We start from the raw sequence: 20,665 nt of genomic DNA, 5'->3' as shown, positions 1-20,665 counted from the left end.
CTCAGGTGGCTGAGGTAGGAGAATTGCTTGAACCCGAGAGGCGGAGGTTGCAGCAAGCTGAGATCGTGCCACTGCACTCCAGCCTGGGTGACAGAGCGAGACTCAGTCTCAGAAAAAAAAGAAAAAAAAAGAAAAAAAAAATTTTGCGCCAGATAATTTTGTGTGTGTGTGTGGGGAGCTGCCCTGTATATTATAAGCTATTGCTCAGCAATCCGTGGCCTCTGCCCACTAGTTACCATTAGTACCTTCCTCCTAGTTGTGACAACCAAAAATATTTCCAGGCATTACCAAATGTAACCTGCGCCTCAGTTGAGAATCACGTGTTTAGATTTACCTAAACATTTATCATTTGATTTTCCTTCGTTCCTTCCTAATCTCCATTCTTCTATTAGGATTATTTTCTTATTGACTGAAGAACACCTTCTAATAATTCGTTTTGTGCACATGTGTTGATCAGTTCTTTTTGTTTACCTGAAAGGATGTATTTGTTAGATACACATTCTGGGTTGACAAGTGTTTTCTTTCAGCATTTTGAAGATACAGTTGATTTTTACCCCCCACACTTTCATTTGCTTCCTAGCTTCCAGTATTTTATTGTTGCCTTCTTCCCACCTACTTTTCTTTTTCTTTTTTTATTTAATTTAATTTAATTTTTATTTATTTTATTTTATTTTTTTTTTTTGAGATGAGGTCTCACTAAACAGGTTGACCTTGAACTCCTTAGGCTAAAGCGATCCACCTGGCTCAGTCTTTCGAGTGGCTGGGACTACGGGCGTGAATTACCACACCCGGCTTGAAGATGCAATTTCTATGTCTTCTTTTTCCCATTGTTTCTTTTGAGAAATCATCTCTCCATCTAATTTTTTCACCTTTAAAAGTAATTTTTTTTTTACTCTCGCTGTTTTTAAGATATTCTCATTGTCTTTGGTTTTCAGCTGTTTCACTCTGTGTACAAAGATAGAATTTTCTTGCTTTTAGCCTATTTGGCACTTCTTGAATTTGTGGCCTGATGTTGTTCATCACATTTGGAAACTTCTTAGCCCTTAACTGTATAAATAGTACATTCTCTTTTCCCTTTTTTCATTCTTTCTATAACTACAGGTACTTTGTTATTAGCTTCCTCATTGTCTTTAATGTCACTTTCCCCCCATTTGTATTTTTTGTTCTTCTATCACTTCAATGATTCATCCTGGTTATTCTCTGATCTTCCAGTTCATTGATACTCTCTTCATGTGTGATTTATCTGCTATTAAACCTATCCATTGACTTCCTTGTTCTTTTATTGTATTTTCTAGTTTTCAAGTTTTCAGTATGTTCTTTTTATTTCCAATTCTTCGTTAAAAATTTTAATCTCATCTTTTATTTTTTTAAACATATTAAAAATATTTGTTTTAAAGTCTGTGTCTGAAGACTAGGTTTTCCGGATCCTCTATGTGTCTATTTCGGTTGTCTCTTATTTCTTTAGGTTTTTAGCCATGTTTTGTGTCTTCATATACCTGATGACCTTTGATGGAGTGCCGAATATTGTATATGAAAATACCTGAGGATTTGCATCTGTTTCAGGCATAAGGTTAAGTACATTATGAATCGAATATTGAGTGATTTGAAGCTGGGCTTCACCATATCCAATTAATAATTATGCTTTGGGCTGGGTGCAGTGGCTCACGCCTGTAATCCCAGCACTTTGGGAGGCCAAGGCGGGCAGATCACAAGGTCAGAGGGTTCAGAGACCAGCCCAGTTACACACAGGCAGGTCCCGCCTCTCATTGGGGATATACTCAAAGATTATAAAATTATGCCGCTATAGAAAATACATGCACACGTGCAGATGTTTAGGCCGCAAGTTAACTGGCTCAGCAATAGCAAAGACTTGGAATCAACCCAAATCCATTAGTGACAGATTGGATTGAAAGGAAATGTGGCACATAGGTCATGAATACTATGCAGCTATAAAAAGGATGAGTTTAAGGCCTTAGGGACATGGATGCATGGAAACCATCATTCTGCAGGCAAACTACTCACAAGAGCGAGACTCCGTCTCTCTCTCTCTCTCTCTCTCTCTCTCTCTCTCTCTCTCTCTCTCTCTCTCTCTCGATATATATATATATGCTTTGGGTCCACTTAACTTTTCCTACCATCCCCCACTGCTTGTTTGCCTCCATTTTGTTTGTTTCTCTCTGTCCTCCTGAGGCTATTTTAAAGGTCTACTAATCTTCTCAACCACCTCTTCTGGAATCCAGATGCTTCTAGAAGAAAAACTGTTCTAAACCTCTCTGGGTTTCAGTCCTATCCCAAATATTGACCCTGTTGTTTTTCTCATCCTTTCTAGTTATTCTCAGCAGGTCTAATGATCTGACTTGCCTTGTCTGCCATTATCAGAAGGAGAAGCTCCCTCAGATTCCTTTTATTTCTTGCAGAAATATATCCACTTTTTCTCAGAGAATGTTGTAAGTTGTAAAATTTTGTGCTCTTATTAAAGATCGGAAAATATCGTTGTTTAATTGGAAACAGAATTATGGTTTCAAAATCATTCTAATCATTTTTCTTTAATACCTTGTAGATATTTGTCCATTATTTTCTTATATTTAGTGTTGCTGAGGAGAAATTTGACTTGAATCTGATTCTCATCCCTTTGTAAGAAATTTTTTTTTCTTTCTATAGAAATTTTTTTCAAATTGTCAACATATCTTTGATATTTGGAAGTTTTACCTTGCTAAAAGAATGGAATGTACCTTGGTATAGGTTGTTATTGTTGTTAAATGTATCCTTCTTGGGATCTTTTAAACAAAAAACTTCTTTCTTTCCTATACAAGCTGTCTTCAACTCTGTTTTCTCTCATGACTGTTCAAGGGTACATTTTCCCTCTTTAAATTCATTCCCATCTTCTCTTTGTCTGTGAAGGACTCCTCAGAGTGTCTGTCCCACCAGGGGCTGCCCATTTTACTTCCTAGTGTAGCTGTATATTCGTGTATTTATTTGTTTGTAATATATCTTGTATTATTTCAAGGGATTTGGTGAGAGGGGAAGAGGGCACAAGGTCAGCTCAGTCTCCCCTCTTGAATCTCAGTAGTTGTTTTTATAACTTCATCTGCCAGAATCATCTTCCTCTAGTCAGGTTTCACTTAGTTAGTTCATAGTCTGACTTTTGCCACATCACCTTTGTTCAACAAATGGCAGTCTCTAAAGTATCTTCATGTCAGCATATAACCTTTCTTCAGTATATATATACATTAATTGCTGCAGTCATTTGAAAACCATTACTATAGGTCATTGAAATGACCTGTATTTCATAGGTCATTTGAACAACTTTTTGCAATCTACTTTAGTTTTAGAAAAATTAACGTGCAGCATGTAAAGAAGGACCAAATCCATTAGCTGATTGGCACCTGAAATCATAAAAGTCAATTCAGAGAGCAAAGTAGTATGTTGGAAGGGAATAACAACAACAGCAGGGGAAAGCAATATGAAAACCTGAACTGAGAGTCAAAGTGAAACTAGAATTTGCTGAGTGGCTGGGCCTGTGGGCTCCGATGGATATCATAAGTGCTCTGCAATGCATGAAATGTATACATTTAAATTCTCTTGCTTTAACAATCATATGTGCAGACCCTCCCTCCTGTTGTGAGGAGTCAGGGCCTAGACCTCAGGGCTCCAGAGTTAAACTCTCATGGGGGTCTCAGGCATCCTGTTGTCCTGAAGCCTCCTGAAAGCACTCACTTATGGGGCATTGCCTGATTGAGTGCTTAGGAGTGAATGTGCCAGCTGCAGCCAGACTGAGCACACCCCTCTCTCCCAGTATCCTCATTCTGGAAACTACCTCTCTTTCTTTTTTCCCCCCAAACTGACTCACTTTTACTTACCCAGAAATCTAAGTAGATACATACAGAAATAAATTTACAGAGCTATTTTAATTTTGACAAAATCAGTATCTAAACAGTTCCACTACAGTGTTTAAATACATTTTAGGAAATGATCTCTCAATACTAATTTTACTATTAATGGTTAGGCCTTCGTTATTTTCATTGATATGATATACAGAATTTTACTTTGCACTTAATATTTGCTTTCATAAACAACTTCGTAATTGAGTGTATGCCTCCTAGAGGTAAATTTTCTGGGATTCCAATCATAGTATCATTTTTATCAAGTAATTTTTTTCCTTCTAGCACTTACTGTGTTTATCCCAACATTAAATATTATTTATAAACCTTGATTAACTTATTTTTCTTCATTTAAAATTTTTCACCAATTGTCTTAAGTAAACTTTAAAAATATTAATTTAGAATTTTAAAATTCTACATGAAGTCATGAGATGTCTATTATCTCTTTGCACTTCAACAGGTTTAAAATGAAAAATATTTTGAATTATGTATATTCTTTTAGGACTTAAAAATTAAGAATAATATTTTCAAACCAATTTATACTTCTATTGAACACAGAATTCCACCTAAACATATAAAAATAATTTAATACTAAGTCTACAAGGTCTGAAATACTTGGGAAGTACATCGTGAAAAAAACAAACAATAATGCATACTTTGAACTTTAAAAATCTATTAGTAACGAGCTAATTTACTCAAGAGTTTAAACATAGTTGCGAAATAAAATACCCAAATATTAAAACCATTCCACATGCTAAGTAGAAACTTAAAATTTAAAACTTTTTTACCTGGAAATCTAAACTAAGTAGGCTTTGCTTGGTGTCATTTAAGTCTCCAGCTGAAAATGAAACAAAATCAGAGCTTTCTTTAAAAACAAAGAAAGGACAGAAGGGAATGTTGAAAAGTGTTTGCTGAACTTCTTAGTAAAATCTAAAATAACTGCTTCCCTTGGGGATAAATGCCTTTCAGTTTTTGTGCAGAAAATCAGCCAAGAAAGTAACCAGGGAAAATGGTTACCAAGGGAAATATTTTTTTTAATCATAAGAAAAGTAGAAAACAGCAGTGGGTGTGGGGAAAGAGCATTTTGTTTGTAGGCTGAAAAGGCAGAGTTGGAAGCATAAAAATGAGCTTGATTAAGAAATCTGTGGTTTTCATAGACTATTTGCATTAAAAAGTTGAAGGCTTATACTAGCCAGCATGATGTCACTTGAGCTTTATCAGATTATAGGGATGATATTCTCGTCAGCTAAAGGCTGTATATATCTGGAATCTATTTTAATGTGGATTAATAATATTTAACTCATCTGCCCGCCCACCTCGGTCTCACTCACAGTATTAACAAAACAACAACATGGTTACGTATTAATGTCAGTGGAAATTATGTAACTTCTAACCATTAAATAATAGAAAGAAAATGTGAAAGGGAGCTGTGTGGCTCCTAATTACCTGTTACTCTGGCAAATTAGTTGTGTACTTTGGCCTCAGTTTCTTTATCTGCAAATGAGAAGTTAGAGACAGATCAGGATTCCAAGTGCAACCTTACTGTTTATGAGGGACCTTGAGTAAGTTACTTAATGTTTCTGACCAAAGTTTACTCTTCTGTAAAACTAGGGTGATACCTTTCAAATTTTTCTGAAAATAAAAGGAATAACATATATGAAGGGCCTAACTCAGTGCCTGTCCTAGACTAGGTAATTTTGGAACTATTTTTAAAATTTTTTTTTTTTTTTTTTTTTTTTTTTTTTGAGACGGAGTTTTTGCTCTGTTGCCCAGGCTGGAGTGCAATAGCGCGGTCTCGGCTCACTGCAACCTCCGCCTCCCAGGTTCAAGGGATTCTCCTGCCTCAGCCTCCCGAGTAGCTGGGATTAAAGGCACCCGCCACCATTCCAGATTAATTTTTGTATTTTTTTTAGTAGAGATGGGGTTTTACCATGTTGGCCAGACTGGTCTCGAACTCTTGACCTCATGTGATCCACCCACCTCGACCTCCCAAAGTGCTGGGATTATAGGCATGAGCCACCGCACCCGGCCTTAAATTCTTATATCCGTATTTCAGGGGTCTAAATCATTAGACAAAGAGGAGCTCAATATTTGTTTAAGTGACGTGGTTAGACTGAATCAGGATTTTGTAAAATGACCTAGATAGACTGAATCAAGATAAGGGATTAAATACATAAGCCACTCAACTTCCTAAAAATAAGGAAAATGATACTTATTTTTAAAAATGTAAAACTGACTGAGCGTAGTGGCTCACACCTGTAATCCCAGAACTTTGGGAGGCTGAGACGTGTGGCTTACCTGAGGTTAGGAGTTTGAGACCAGCCTGGCCAACATGTGAAACTCGGTCTCTACCAGCAGTACAAAAATTAGCCGAGCATGGTGGCACACACCTGTAGTCCCAGCTTCTCAGGAGGCTGAGGTAGGAGCATCACTTGAATCCAGGAGGCGGAGGTTGCAGTGAGCCAAGATTGCGCCATTGCGCTCCAGCCTGGGCGACAGAGCGAGACTACATCTCAAAAAAAAGAAAAGAAAAAGAATGAGTCCACAAATGAGCAAATACCATTAAACAGGCAGTTCATAGAAGAGGAAATGTCAGTGGTCAATAAAACAGAAGAAGAAAATTTCTCAACTTCAGTAACACTCAAGAAGAGTAAATTAAAACAGGAAGGTTATTTTTTCACTATCATAGTGAGATGTTGCTGACAAAACTTCGGGGGTAGAAAAATTACCCAAATAATGTCAATGCTCAATCAAGCTTGAAGACCACTGCTAATCAAAAATCATGGCCTGATTTGAAATACATACATTGTTTTTTGGGGGAAAAAAAAGTTGATGATATGCTGTGTTGGCCACTGTGTAGGGAAAACAGAAACTCTCCTCCTCCTTGAGGACAACTGAACAGTAGCTATACTGTCTGTCCTAGCATTTCACCTCTAGGAACCCATTGTAGAAACACCTCTTTCTGTACAAAAGTGTGCCTTCAAGGAAGTCCTCTGAAGTACTGTAAGCATGGATTAAAAAAAAAAAGTTAGCCCAGTTGTGTATTGCTAGAGAACAATGTGGGCTTACCATAAAGCTATTTGGAGAAACAGAAGTAATTCCATTAATACCACCATGCATAGTTGTCCACGCTATACCAGGAATAAAGAGATTTTCAAAACTGTACATGTATTATGATCTTACCTTCCTTTGAGGTGTGTAATTTAGCATTTTACTAGAGAACAAATTGGAAGGAATAAACAACAAAATATTAACAGTAATTATAGGGAGACTTTTACTATGTACTTCTATATTTGTATCCTGTTGTGAGCTTTGTATAATCAGATCAGAAAAGAATAACTTTTAAAAAGAATACAATCAAAAAAGAAGTAACTCTTAAAGTAACAGCACTGAGGAATACCAGTAATTACCATGATGAGATTGACAAAGTTGCAGAAAACTAAATTTTATAATTTCTGAGGTTCCTGCTCTAAAATTTTGTGGTTTAATGGACTGTTACATGAGTCCTTTTGCAGAAACTATTTTAACCACACTAGTACATGGAAAATGCTGGTATTATGGTTTCTCCTACCCCCTTTATTATTACAGGCATGATTATGTCCCAAAACTTGGTTCTGACAACACTCTGCAGGAATGTGGTGTTGGTCACCAAACAACATGAGCAGAGTGAGCATTACCCGTGCGACAGGGCCATCTGCCTATGAAGATTTAGACTCTAGGACATTTATTTCAGGTGATACTTGTTTTAAGTAAAGTCACCTTTTCAGTGTTTTCCCTGATGGTCTAGATTACCAATAAGGATGCAACTGTCTACCATATGACAACTTTGTAGATATTAATACCCAAATAAAGGTAACTTCTGGAAATTTTAAGTAGGGCCATACTCAGAAATTAGTTTTACCTTGTTCAGCCCGAATAAGGAGGCTTAAAGCTGTGCCTACAACCCCTGCCCATGCACCGAATAATAGGTACAATGTTCTGGTATCTTTATGGTTAGTTGAGAAGAGTCAATGGTTGGCGAACATAAGTGGAGTAGGAGGAGATAAAATGGCTGAGTAAAACATTAGACTGTAAATCTAAGGACAGAGGCTAAACCTCTTTTTACCAGCCCAGAGGTGACTTTCATGTTGAATTGCAAATTCAAAGAAGCAGCTTAAATCCTGCCAGGCTTCTCCTGCCTTCCCCACCTCCCCCCACCACCCCCACATGGCGGGAGAAGTAGACTGAAGCCAGTTGATTAGGATATTTAGCTGTTAACTAAATTTTTATGGGTTTGAGTCCCATTTATCTAGTAAGGGCTTAGCTTAATTAAAGTGATTGATTTGTGTTCAGTTGATGCAGAGTAGAGTTTTGCAGTCCTTGGGTTTGTAGAAATTAACTATAGCCTACTTACTAAGGGCTTTGAAGGCTCTTGGTCTTGTTGAACCTAAATTTCTTGAAGATAAGCAGGGTTAGTGGGGAGATTGGTAGGAGGAAGATGGAGAGGATGGTAAGTGCGGGGAGGAGTAGTATGGACTTCGTTCTAGGACTGACCTTCTCTTTCTTGGCCCATAGTTCAAATGCCTTTTAAACTATACTCAAGTGTGACAGTTGCTTCATTTACTGTAGCTGAACTTACTTTCCCAGTGGAATATTACATTTCAGTGGAGTAATGATATATAAGTATCCCACAACTCATTCAACCATGCCCCTATTGATGGACATTTGGGTTGTTTCCCCTTTCCCCCTCAAATAGAGTGGGCTTTTTCCGTCTGGGTGCACATTTCCAGGTTGCTTTCCAAAAAGGTTGTAGTAGATAATGTATACTCTCACCAGAAATAGATAAAATGCCCATTTCCCTGCCACTTTATTTTTTAAATAGCTTTCACATTTTTGAATGGTTAATACATATAAGTGGCATAAATTTTTACAGTGCACAGTTAAAATTTCAGTTTTCTATATTCAATACTGATAGACTGATACCAACCTTCCCACTGAAGTAATTAAGAAATGAGATCAGCCAGGCGCGGTGCCTCACGCCTATAATCCCTGCACACTGGGAGGCCAAGGCTGGCGGATCATAAGGTCAGGAGATTGAGACCATCCTGGCTAACATGGTGAAACCCTGTCTCTACTACAAATACAAAAAATTAGCCGGGCAAGGTGGCATGCGCCAGTAGTCCCAGCTACTCGGGAGGCTGAGGCAGGAGAATACCTTGAATCCGTGGGGCAAAGGTTGCAGTGAGCCGAGATCATGCCACTGCACTTCAGCCTGGGCAACAGAGCAACTCTGTCTCAAAAAAAAAAAGAAATGAGATCACATCTTAAAATCATCAATGAAGGCTGGGGACAGTGGCTCATGCCTGTAATCCCAACACTCTAGGAGGCCGAGGTGGGTGGATCACAAGGTCAGGAGTTCAAGACCAGCCTGGCCAACATAGTGAAACGCTGTCGCTACTAAAAATACAAAAATTAGCTGGGTATGGTGGCACGCGCCTATAGTCCCAGCTACTTGGGGGGCTGAGGCACGAGAATCGCTTGAACCTGGGAGGCGGAGGTTGTGGGGAGCTGAGATCGTACCACTGCACTCTAGTCTGGGCAACAGAGCAAGACTCAGTCTCAAAAAAAAAAAAAAAAACCATCAGTGAAGTGAAACTATAATGAGGAATCACTGGGCCTAGATCAGGAGATAACTGTGAGCAGCCTTTTGCCTTGTGAGTGTTTGCTAAAAATATCAATAAAGTAAAAAAACAAATATGAGGGAGAAAAGATTGAGAAAGCCAAAAGTTGGGGATTTTTTGCTTTTAAAAAAATTTATCGGCTGGGGGCGGTGGCTCATGCCTGTAATCCCAGCACTTTGGGAGGCCGAGGTGGGCGGATCACAAGGTCAGGAGTTCAAGACCAGCCTCGCCAACATGGCGAAACCCCATCTCTACTAAAAATACAAAATTAGCCTGGTGTGGTGGCCGGTGCCTGTAGTCCCAGCTACTCAGAAGGCTGAGGCAGGACAATCACTTGAACCCAGGAGGCGGAGGTTGCAGTGAACCAAGATTGCACCACTGCACTCCAGCCTGGGTGACAGAGCGAGACTCCATCTCAAAATAAAATAAAAATTATCATCTCAAATACTTACCATTTATTCCTCCTGTCTAACTAAAACATTGTGCCCTTTGACTAATAGCTCCCCATTTCCCCCAGTCACTAGCCTCTGGCAACCACTATTCTACTCTGCCTCTGAGTTCAATTTTTTGTTGTTGTTTTGTTTTTTTTGAGATGGAGTGGTGCCATCTCGGCTCACTGCAACCTCCATCCTCCACCGCTACCCCCCCCCCCCCCCCCCCCCCCCCCCCGGTTCAAGCAATTCTCCTGCCTCAGCCTCCTGAGTAGCTGGAATCACAGGCGCCTACCACTGTGCCCAGCTAATTTGAGTTAGATTTTTAAAGATTCCATATATAAGTGCGATCATGCAGTATTTGCCTTTCTGTGCCTGGCTTGTTTCACTTAGCTTAATGTCCTCCAGGTTCATCCATGTTGTCACAAATAACAGAATTTGCTGCCTTTCATATATACATTTTCTTTATTCATTCGCTGATGGACACTTAGGTTGATTCCATATCCTGGCTCTGGTGAATAATGCTGCAGTAAACATGGGAGTTCAGTTGTCTCTTTAACATACTGATTTTATTTCCTTTTTTTTTTTTTTTTTTTTGAGACGGTCACCTAGGCTAGAGTACAGTGGCACAATCTTGGCTCACTGCAACCTCCACCTCCCTGGTTCAGGTGATTCTCTTGCCTCAGCCTCATGAGTAGCTGGGATTACAAGCTTCCACCACCGCACCCAGCTAATTTTTGTATTTTTAATAGAGATGGGGTTTCACCAAAATTTTAATCTGTGTTCAACAGAAGTATAAATTGGTTTGAAAATACTATTCTTAATTTTTAAGTCCTAAAAGAACATAAATAATTCAAAATATTTTTCATTTTAAACCTGTTGAATGAAGTGAAAAGAGATAATAGACATCTCATGACTCCTGACCTCGTGATCCACACACCTCAACCTCCCAAAGTGCTGGGATTACAGGCATGAGCCACTGCACCCAGCCGGTGATTTTATTCCCTTTGAGATTAGTGGGATTGTTAGATCATCTGGTAGTTCTACTTTTTAAATTTTTGAGGAACCTCCATACAGTTTTATATAATGGCTCTTCTCTTAAAGGGAGATGTATTCTCAAGTCCTTTGCCTATTTTTTTGATTGGGTTATTTGTTTTCTTGCTATTTAGTTGAGTTCCTTATATATTTTGGATATTATCTCCTTATTAGATATATAGTTGGCAAATATTTTCTCCCATTTTGTAGGTTTTCCCTTAATTCTGTTGATTATTTCCTTTGCTGTGTAGATATTTCTTAATTTGATATAATCCCATATGTCTATTTTTGCTTTTGTTGCCTGTGCTTTTGGGATTATGTTCAAAAAATCATTGCCTAAACCAATACCATAGAGCATTTCCCCTGTGTTTTCTTTTCTTTTTTTTTTTTTTTTTTTTGAAATGGAGTCCTGCTCTGTCGCCAGGCTATAGTGCAGTGGCATGATCTTGGCTCACTGCAGTCTCTGCCTCCCAGGTTCAAGTAATTCCCCTGCCTCAGCCTCCCCAGTAGCTGGGACTATAGGCATGCACCACCTCACCCAGCTAATTTTATGTATTTTAGTAGAGACAGGGTTTCACCATGTTGGCCAGGATGGTCTCGATCTCCTGACCTCGTGATCCACCCGCCTCGGCCTCCCAAAGTGCTGGGATTACAGGCGTGAGCCACCGTGCCTGGCTCCCTATGTTTTCTTCTAGTAGTTTCATCATTTATAGTTCTTACATTTAATTCATTAATCTATTTTGAGTTGATTTTTGTTTATGGTGTGAGATAAGGATCAACTTCATTCTTTTACATGTGGATATCCAGTTTTCTCAGCACCATTTATTGAAGAAACTTCTTTCCCCATTGTGTCTCTTGGCACTTTTGTCAAAAACCAATTCACTGTAAATGCATGGATTTATTTCTTGGCTCTTATTCTGTTCCATTGGTCTCTGTTGGTTTTTATGCCAATACTATGCTGTTTGGACTACTATAGCTTTGTAGTATATTTTGATGTCAGGTGGTATAATGCCTCCAACTTTGTTTTCTTTGATCAAGATGGCATTGGTGCCAGCGTGGTGGCTCACACCTGTAATCCAAGCACTTTGGGAGGCCAAGGCAGGTGGATCACTTGAGGTCAGGAGTTCAAGACCAGCCTGGCCAACATGGTGAAATCCCATCTCTATCAAAAAATACAAAAATTAGCAGGGCATGGTGGTACACACCTGTAGTCTCAGCTACTCAGGAGGCTGAGGCAGAAGAATCACTTGCATCTGGGAGGTGGAGGTTGCAGTGAGCCGAGATCTCACCACTGCACTTCAGCCTGGGTGACAAAGTGAAACCCTGTCTCAAAAAAAAAAAAAAAAAAAAAAAAAGGGATTGCATTGGCTACTCAGGGTCTTTTGTGATTCCTTTTGAATTTTATGATTGTTTTTATGTTTCTGTTAAGAATGACATTGAAAAAAATGTTGAAATTTCTATGGGAATTACATAAAATCTGTAGAACACTTTGGGTAGTATAGTCATTCTAACAATATTAACGCTTCTAATCCATGAACAAGAGGTATCTTTTCATTTACTTATGTCTTAAGTTTATTTCATCAGCGATTTATAGGTTTCAGTGTAGAGATCTTTCTCCTCCTTGGCTATGTTTATTCTTAAGTATTTTGTTATTATGTAGCTATTGTAAATTTTCTTGATTTCTTTTTCATGTAGTTTAGTTAGTATATAGAAAAGCTACTGATTTTTGTATGTTGATTTTGTATTTTGCAAACTTTATTGAATTCGTTTATCAGTTCTAACAGTTTTTTGGTGGAGTCTTTAGAATTTTCTCTATATAAGATGTCATCTGCAAACAGAGAAAATGCAACTTTATCCTTTCCATTTTGGATATTTTTTATTTCTTTCTCTTATCTAATTGCTGTGGCTAGGACTTCTAGTTTTATGTTGAATAGAAGTTGCATGAGTCAGCACCATTGTCTCATTCCTGATCTTAGAGGAAAAGCTTTCAGCTTTTCATTGTTAAGTATGACATACTTACTGTGCACTTGTCATAAATGACCTGTATTGGGCTTGGCGTGGTGGCTCACGCATATAATCCCAGCACTTTGGGAGGCTGAGTCAGGTGCATCACTTGAGGTCAAGAGTTCGAGGCCAGCCTGGTTAACTTGACAAAACCCCGTCTCTACTAAAAATACAAAAATTAGCCAGGCGTGCTGGCACATGCCTGTAAACCCAGCTGTTTGGGAGGTTGAGGCATGAGAATCGCTTAAACCTTGGAGGCAGAGGTTGCAGTGAGCCATAGTTGCACCACTGCACTCCAGCCTGGGTGACAGAGCAAGACTCCGCCTCAAAAAAATAAATAAATGGCCTTTATTTATGTTGAGGTACATTCTTTATATAGCTAATTTGTTGAGGATTTTTTTTTTTTTTAAATATCATGAAAGGTGTTGAATTTTGTCAAATATTCTGCATTCCAAAGTTGTTTTTTAAAAAACAAAACTAGTAGAAGCTGTAGCAAGACTGATGTATGAAAAAAAGGGAGAAAGCGTGGTTCACCAATGTGAGGACTAGACAAACTGCTATCACCACAATTTTTTTTTTTTTTTTTTTTTTTTTTTTTTTTTGAGATGGAGTTTCACCGTTGTTGCCCAGGCTGGAGTGCAGTGGTGCAATCTCGGCTCACTGCAACCTCTGCCTCCTGGGTTCAAGCAATTCTCCTGCCTCAGCCTCCAGACTAGCTGGGAGTACAGGCGCATGCCACCACGCCCAGCTAATTTTTTTTTTGTATTTTTAGTAGAGATGTGGTTTCACCATGTTGGTCAGGCTAGTCTCAAACTCCTGACCTCAGGTGATCCACCTGCCTCAGCCTCCCAGAGTACTGGGATTACCAGTGTGAGCCACCACGTCCAGCTTACAAATTCTTAAAGCATTTAAAGGAAAGTAAGAACATATTATGAACAATTTTATGCCAGTACATTGATATATTTAGATTACATGAATAATTTCCTGAAAAAACACAACTTAACAAAATTGTCACAAGAAGAATCAGAAAATCCAAATTGTCTATAACTATTGAGGACATTGAGTCCATAATTGCAAACCTTCCCACAAGAAATAATACCACAGGTCTCTATATTCTTCACAAATGAATTCTACCGGTTTTTTAAGACCAGCATAACTATATTACAAACTGACAGGGACATTACAAGAAAGGAAAATTTCACAGGTCAGTCTCACTAATGAATAGAGATTTTAAAATACATATAAGCAGACCAAATCCAACAATATATAAATAATATATTATGACTATACTGGGTTTATTCAAGAACTAGCGGCTTAATTTAAGTGTAAAAGTCCAAACACTTTGTGATCATCTTAACAGATGCCAAAAAAAAAAAAGTTTGATGAAATTCAACAGCCATTGGTGTTTTGAAAAGAATAAAGAAAGCAAATGTTTACCATACTAGGAATATAAGGAACATCTTTAGTCTGACAGATCATCTACAAAAAAACAACATACTTCAACTGCTAGCTATGTCCCCAAGAGAAGTGAAAACATACATAAGTCCACGTGAAAACTTGAGCATTAATTGTTCATAGCTACACTATTCACAACAGCTAAAATTTAGAAACAACCTAATGTTTATCAACTGATGAATGCATGCACAAAATGCTGCATATCCATACAAGGGAATATTATTTGGTAATAAAAAGGAATGTCATACTGACACATGCTGAATGTGTCACCACGTAGATGAACCTCAAAAACATTACATGCAGTAAAAGAAGCCAGTCACAGAAGACCACATATTGAATGATTTCATTTGTATGAAATGTCCAAAATAGACAAATCCATTGAGAAAGTACATTAGTGGTGGCCTGAAATGAAGGGGGTAAGAAGATAGGGAATGACTGTTAATGGGTACAGAGTTTCTTTATGGAGTGACTAAAATGTTCTAAAAATAGTGGTGATGGCCCTAACTAGGAATATACTAAAAACCACAGAATTGTATATTTTAAAGTATGCATTTTATGGTGTGTAAATTATATCTTGAGAAAGCTGTTATTTTTTTAAATGGTGACATATTGACAGTTTTCCCTTTCTGAGAACAAAACAGTGATGCCCACTGAAGGCCCTGGCCAGTGTGGTAAAGCAAGAAAAAGAAGAGAAACAGTTTTTCCTTCATTTTCTTATGGGAAAAGAGAAGTAAAGCAAGAAAAAAACTGTTACTATTCCCAGATTATGTGGATGTGTATGTAAAAATTCAGATTAATTACTAAAATTATCTTTAGAGTTTTCCAGACACACAATTAATATATAAAAATAAATAGTGTTTATTTTTAAATAACACTTTAAATAATCTTAGCTACTCGGGAGGCTAAGGCAGGAGTCACTTGAACCCGGAGGCGGAGGTTGCAGTGAGCTGAGATCGCACCACTGCACTCCAGCCTGGGTGACAGAGCGAGACTCTGTCTCAAAAAAAAAAAAAAAAAAAAAAAAAAGTGTCATTGGATGATGCTGGGTGCTGAAGTCTTGGTAAGAGGGAATAATCTAATGAAATCGTTCAGTAAAAATAAACAGCCTCCCAGAGGTCCAGAGTGCTGCTGCATGTGTGTCACTAGGAAGGTTCATGGTCCTCTCTGGCTCCTGTGTAATCCACCATGCTGATGGTTCTGCTTTGTGGGGTCTTCCACTGCTTTGGCATCATGAAAGCTCTCTTGCTGGTACTTTCTTTGCTCAATGGAGCTCTGCTTCAAAGAAGATCAGACGATAAATTAATCTGAAAATTGATGCCCATCAAATTCATTAGGATTAAGACAAAATCATTATTTCAGCTCAGCAAAGGGAAGAGAAGGACACCTGAAATGTGAGAGTCCCAATTAGGGGCCTGTCCACCCCATACTTGCCAGGATATTAAACATTTTATTACTGCATGTGATCACTGATGTTGGGCAAAACAACACAAATGCAGTACATCAACTATCAGATTAGAAATATATTTTAATAAAAACAAGTTATACTGACTAGAAATTAAAAAATAATTGTGTCTTTATATAGTGAGATAATGAAGTTAAAGAAAAGATGTGTAAATATCAAGTAGTTAAGAATAAAAGTAACAAAAAATAAGCAAGATATCCTCAGAGAAAATTGTAAAATTTTGAGAGAAATTAAAGCTTAAATGTGGGAATTGGGAGATACCATACTCAGTGAGTGGAACATTCAATGTTGCAGAGATAACATTTGTCCTTACACTGATCTTAGAGTTGGTGAAATTCAAATCAAAATCCTAGCAGTTTACGCGCGTGTGTGTGTGTGTGTGTGTGTGTGTGTGTGTGTGTGTGAGTGTGTGAGCTAGAACTTGACAAATTCTAAACTCTATAGGGAAATGTAAAGGCCAAAGAAAAGCCAAGACATTCCTGAAGAAGAACAAGGTTATAAGACTTTCTATCCCAAATATCAACACTGAATATAAACAAGCTACAGTAATTAAGGCAATTTGGTAGTGATGGAAGGATAAACAACCGACAGTGGCACAGAAAGAGAGCAAAATACTCATTCACATGTAGCTACTCGATTTTCTCACGTGAATGGTTTCAGGGAACTGCGGAGGGAGACAGAGAAGAGACGAAACAGACCACTCATAGGAAAATAGGCTATGGACTTGTTCTATTGTGCTCTAGAGACTAGAACTAGAATCAATGGACAGAAACTACAAGCAGGCTGATTTGGGCTTAATTAGAAAAAGAACAAACTTTCTCATAACCAAATCTGTCCAGCTGAGCTACTTAATGAGGTGCCAGGGCCACAGGACAAGAATGAGTTGAGTAAAAACTAGATGAAGCCGACCCAGTGGCTCATGCCTGTAATTCCAGCACTTTGGGAGGCTGAGGCGGGTGGCTCACTTGATGTTAGGAGTTCGAGACCAGCCTGGCCAGCATGGTGAAACCCCAACTCTACTAAAAATATGAAAAGTAGCTGGGCATTGTGGCGCATGCCTGTAGTCTCAGCCACTCAGGAGGTTGAGGCAGGAGAATCACTTCAACCCAGGAGGCGGAGGTTACAGTGAGCCAAGATCGCGCCACTGCACTCCGGCCTGAGCGAGAGAGCATGACTCCATCTAAAAAAAAAAAAAAAAAACTAGGCCGGGCGCGGTGGCTCAAGCCTGTAATCCCAGCACTTTGGGAGGCCAAGACGGGTGGATCACAAGGTCAGGGGATCGAGACCATCCTGGCTAACATGGTGAAACCCCGTCTCTACTAAAAAAAATACAAAAAAACTAGCCGGGCGATGTGGCGGGCGCCTGTAGTCCCAGTTACTTGGGAGGCTGAGGCAGGAGAATGGCATAAACCCGGGAGGCGGAGCTTGCAGTAAGCTGAGATCTGGCCACTGCACCCCAGCCTGGGTGACAGAGCGAGACTCCGTCTCAAAAAAAAAAAAACAAAACAAAACTAGATGACATTCTATTGAGAATTTTGCCGAAGGAATTTCCCAGACACTGGACTAGATATCATTTTATCAATAGGGTCTGTGCTGCTTTGATTCTGCCTCCCTAAGATAGTGTTCTTAGGCAGTGGAGAACATAGATGTACGTTCTGTCTCTGAGCACTTCTCTTACTCCCTGAGCAAAGTTTGTTCAGGAGCCAGGCTTAGTGATAATAGCCAATGTGGACAAAGTACAGTACAGTTAAAGGCTGGATTCTGGGTCTGGTTCTTCCATCCATAGTTCTTCCAAGCCACTAGCGTCTGGAGCCTTTCCTTGAAGTCGCAGGTGACTAAAACAGACACTGAATCTCTGTACTCAGCATGATATCAGAGACAGGACACATTGATGGATTCCCCTGCATTCAGTCTAGAAGTGGAAACAAACTCATTTGAACAAACAGTGTCATTGGGCCGGGTGTGGTGGCTCACGCCTGTAATCCTAGCACTTTGGAAGGCTGAGGCGGGCGGCGGGCGGATCATGAGGTCAGGAGATCGAGACCATCCTGGCTAAGATGGTGAAACCCCGTCTCTACTAAAAATACAAAAAATTAGCCAGGCGTGGTGGCGTGCACCTGTAGTCCCAGCTACTCGGGAGGCTGAGGCAGGAGAGTCACTTGAACCCGAGAGGCGGAGCTTGTAGTGAGCCGAGATCGCGCCACTACACGCCAGCCTGGGTGACAGGGCGAGACTCTGTCAAAAAAAAAATAATAAAAAAAGTGGTATCACTGGAGGATGCTGGGTGCTGAAGTCTTGGTAAGAGGGTATAATCTAATGAAATCATTCAGTTTCTTTTGTTTTTGAGAATTAGACTGTAAGATATGACATTTGATATAACAAGTTTTCTTGAGACCTGTTATTTTTTTGTTTAGACTTTGTTTGATTTCCTGTCCTGCTGCAGTAATATTCAGTCCGGGAGGCTGGAAGTATTTCTAGATAGCTGTGCATGTGAAGGGATGTAGGGGTTGAGGCAAGAGTACAAATGAAGGTTCATATATGATATTCCAAATGTGTAAAAGTTACACCTCAAGCCAACAAGCAGTTAAATAAATTATGTTTTATTCTCTTATCTTGAAAAGTATCCTTCATAACAACCTGGAAGGCCAGGTTCCAATTTAGAATCCTGAACTCCTCAGGATTCACTTACACCAAAACATGGTGGCTCAGGAAGGAGCCAGTACACAGCCCACCACACTTTTCTACCCTATGTCATGACATGTTTGTGCCTCCAGGCCCTTTCCCCAGCTCTATATGAGCAGCTACCCTCTGGCCCTGGGGTTGCCTGCACACGCAGTGTTGTCTGTCTTCAGGGTGACAGAGCCAGGGAAGAGGAATGCATAAGCCCTGGAAACAAAGTTATTTGGGCAGAGAATTCCAGGCTGCCAGATACTCAGAGCATTTCCTGGGGAGGTGACTGTGGCACATAGACATCTTGCTTAGTGGCCAAGCGGAGCCCATGTCACAAACCCCTCTTGTCCAAGTTTAAGTGTGATGCTGGGATTGGAAGCCAGGAATTATCATGAGTGGAAGCCATAGTTCCAGGCAAAAAAATTTGGGCGAGAAATATATAGTACTGTTATATAGTAAGGTGTTAGGTATAGAGGTCTTATTGTGATATAGCATACTTCCCCAAAATGATGTCCTATGCTTTTTGTTTTGATTTTTGAGACACGGTCTTGCTCTGTCACCCAAGCTGGACTGTAGTGGCACAACCACAGCTTACTGTAGCCTCAACCTCTCAGGCTGAAACAATCCTCCCACCTTAGCCTGCCAAATATTTGGGACTATGGGCACATACCACCACACCTGGCTTATTTTATTTTATTTTATTTTATTGTTTTATTTTTCCATAAGTTATTGGGGTACAGATGGTATTTGGTTACATGAGTAAGTTCTTTAGTGGTGATTTGTGAGATTTTGGTGTACCATCACCCGAGCAGTATTCACTGCACCCTATTTGTAGTCTTTTATCCCTCATCCCCTCCCACTCTTCCCCCCAACTCTCCAAAGTCCATTGTATCATTCTTATGCCCTTGCATCCTCATAGCTTAGCTCCCACATATCAGCAAGAACATACGATGTTTGGTTTTCCATTCCTAAGTAACTTCACTTAGAAGAATAGTCTCCAGTCTCATCCAGGTCACTGCAAATGCTGTTAATTCATTCCTTTTTATGGCTCCATAGTATTATATATATATGGAATATATATATATTTGATATGGTGTGTGTGTGTATATGTATATATATGATATGGTATACACACACACACCACAGTTTCTTTATCCACTCGTTGATTGATGGGCATTTGGGTTGGTTCCATGATTTTGCAGTTGTGAGTTGTGCTGCTATAAACATGCATGTCTAAGTATCTTTTTTGAATAGTGACTTCCTTTCCTCTAGGTAGATACCCAGTAGTGGGACTGCTGAATCAAATGGTGGTTCTACTTTTAGTTCTTTAAGGAATCTCCACACCGTTTTCATAGTGGCTGCACTAGGTTCCATTTCCACCAGCACTGTTCACCACATCCATGCCAACATCAACTGTTTTTTGATTTTTTGATTATGGCCATTATTGTAGGAGTAAGGTGGTATCACATTGTGGTTTTGATTTACATTTCTCTGATTATTAGTGATGTTGAGCGTTTTTTCATATGTTTACTGACCATTTGTATATCTTCTTTTGAAAATTGTCTATTCATGTCCTTGGCCCACTTTTTGATAGGATTGTTTGTTTTTTTTCTTCCTGATTTGTTTGAGTTCATTGTAGATTCTGGATATTAGTGCTTTGTCAGATGTATAGATTGTGGGGATTTTCTCCCACTCTGTAGGTTGTCTGTTTACTCTGTTGAGTGTTCCTCTTGCCATGCAAAAGCTCTTTAGTTTAATTAGGTCCCAGCTATTTATCTTTGTTTTTATTGCATTTCCTTTTGGGTTCTTGGTCATGAAATCCTTGCCTAGGCCAATGTCTACTTATTTATTTTATTTTTTTCTTCTTTTTTTCTTTTTCTTTTTATTATTTTTTCTTTTTTTTTTAAGCCAATGTCTACAAGGGTTTTTCCAATGTTATCTTCTAGAATTTTTATAGTTTCAGGTCTTAGGTTTAAGTCTTTAATCCATCTTGAGTTGATTTTTGTATAAGATGAGAGACGAGGATCCAGTTTTATTCTCCTGCATGTGGCTCACCAATTATCTCAG

General features: G+C 39.1%; 2 protein-coding genes across 5 annotated transcripts in view; one reads left to right on the top strand and one right to left on the bottom strand.

Annotated features, from left to right (window-relative positions):
- The window catches only part of ECM2 (extracellular matrix protein 2), a 43,897-nt gene extending 38,520 nt beyond the window's left edge, over positions 1-5,377 (bottom strand). Inside the window, exons 1-2 of one of the 4 annotated variants that reach the window (XM_021927698.2) lie at positions 5,328-5,377; positions 4,670-4,719 (exon numbers count right to left, since the gene is read on the bottom strand). The gene's annotated coding sequence lies outside the window, so the exon portion shown is untranslated. Of the gene's footprint in view, positions 1-4,669; positions 4,852-5,327 lie in introns of those variants that run through there. The other 3 variants (XM_021927697.2, XM_021927699.2, XM_021927700.2) reach the window with 3 other exon arrangements.
- CENPP (centromere protein P) overlaps positions 1-20,665 on the top strand; it is a 270,783-nt gene that overhangs the window by 197,970 nt on the left and 52,148 nt on the right. The gene's annotated exons all lie outside the window — the stretch shown is intronic.

Source organism: Papio anubis, chromosome 13 (assembly GCF_008728515.1).
Source record: "Papio anubis isolate 15944 chromosome 13, Panubis1.0, whole genome shotgun sequence".
NCBI classification, from domain to species: Eukaryota; Metazoa; Chordata; class Mammalia; order Primates; family Cercopithecidae; genus Papio; species Papio anubis.
Note: the sequence above shows the minus strand (reverse complement) of the source record. Positions and strands in the feature narration are given on the sequence as shown.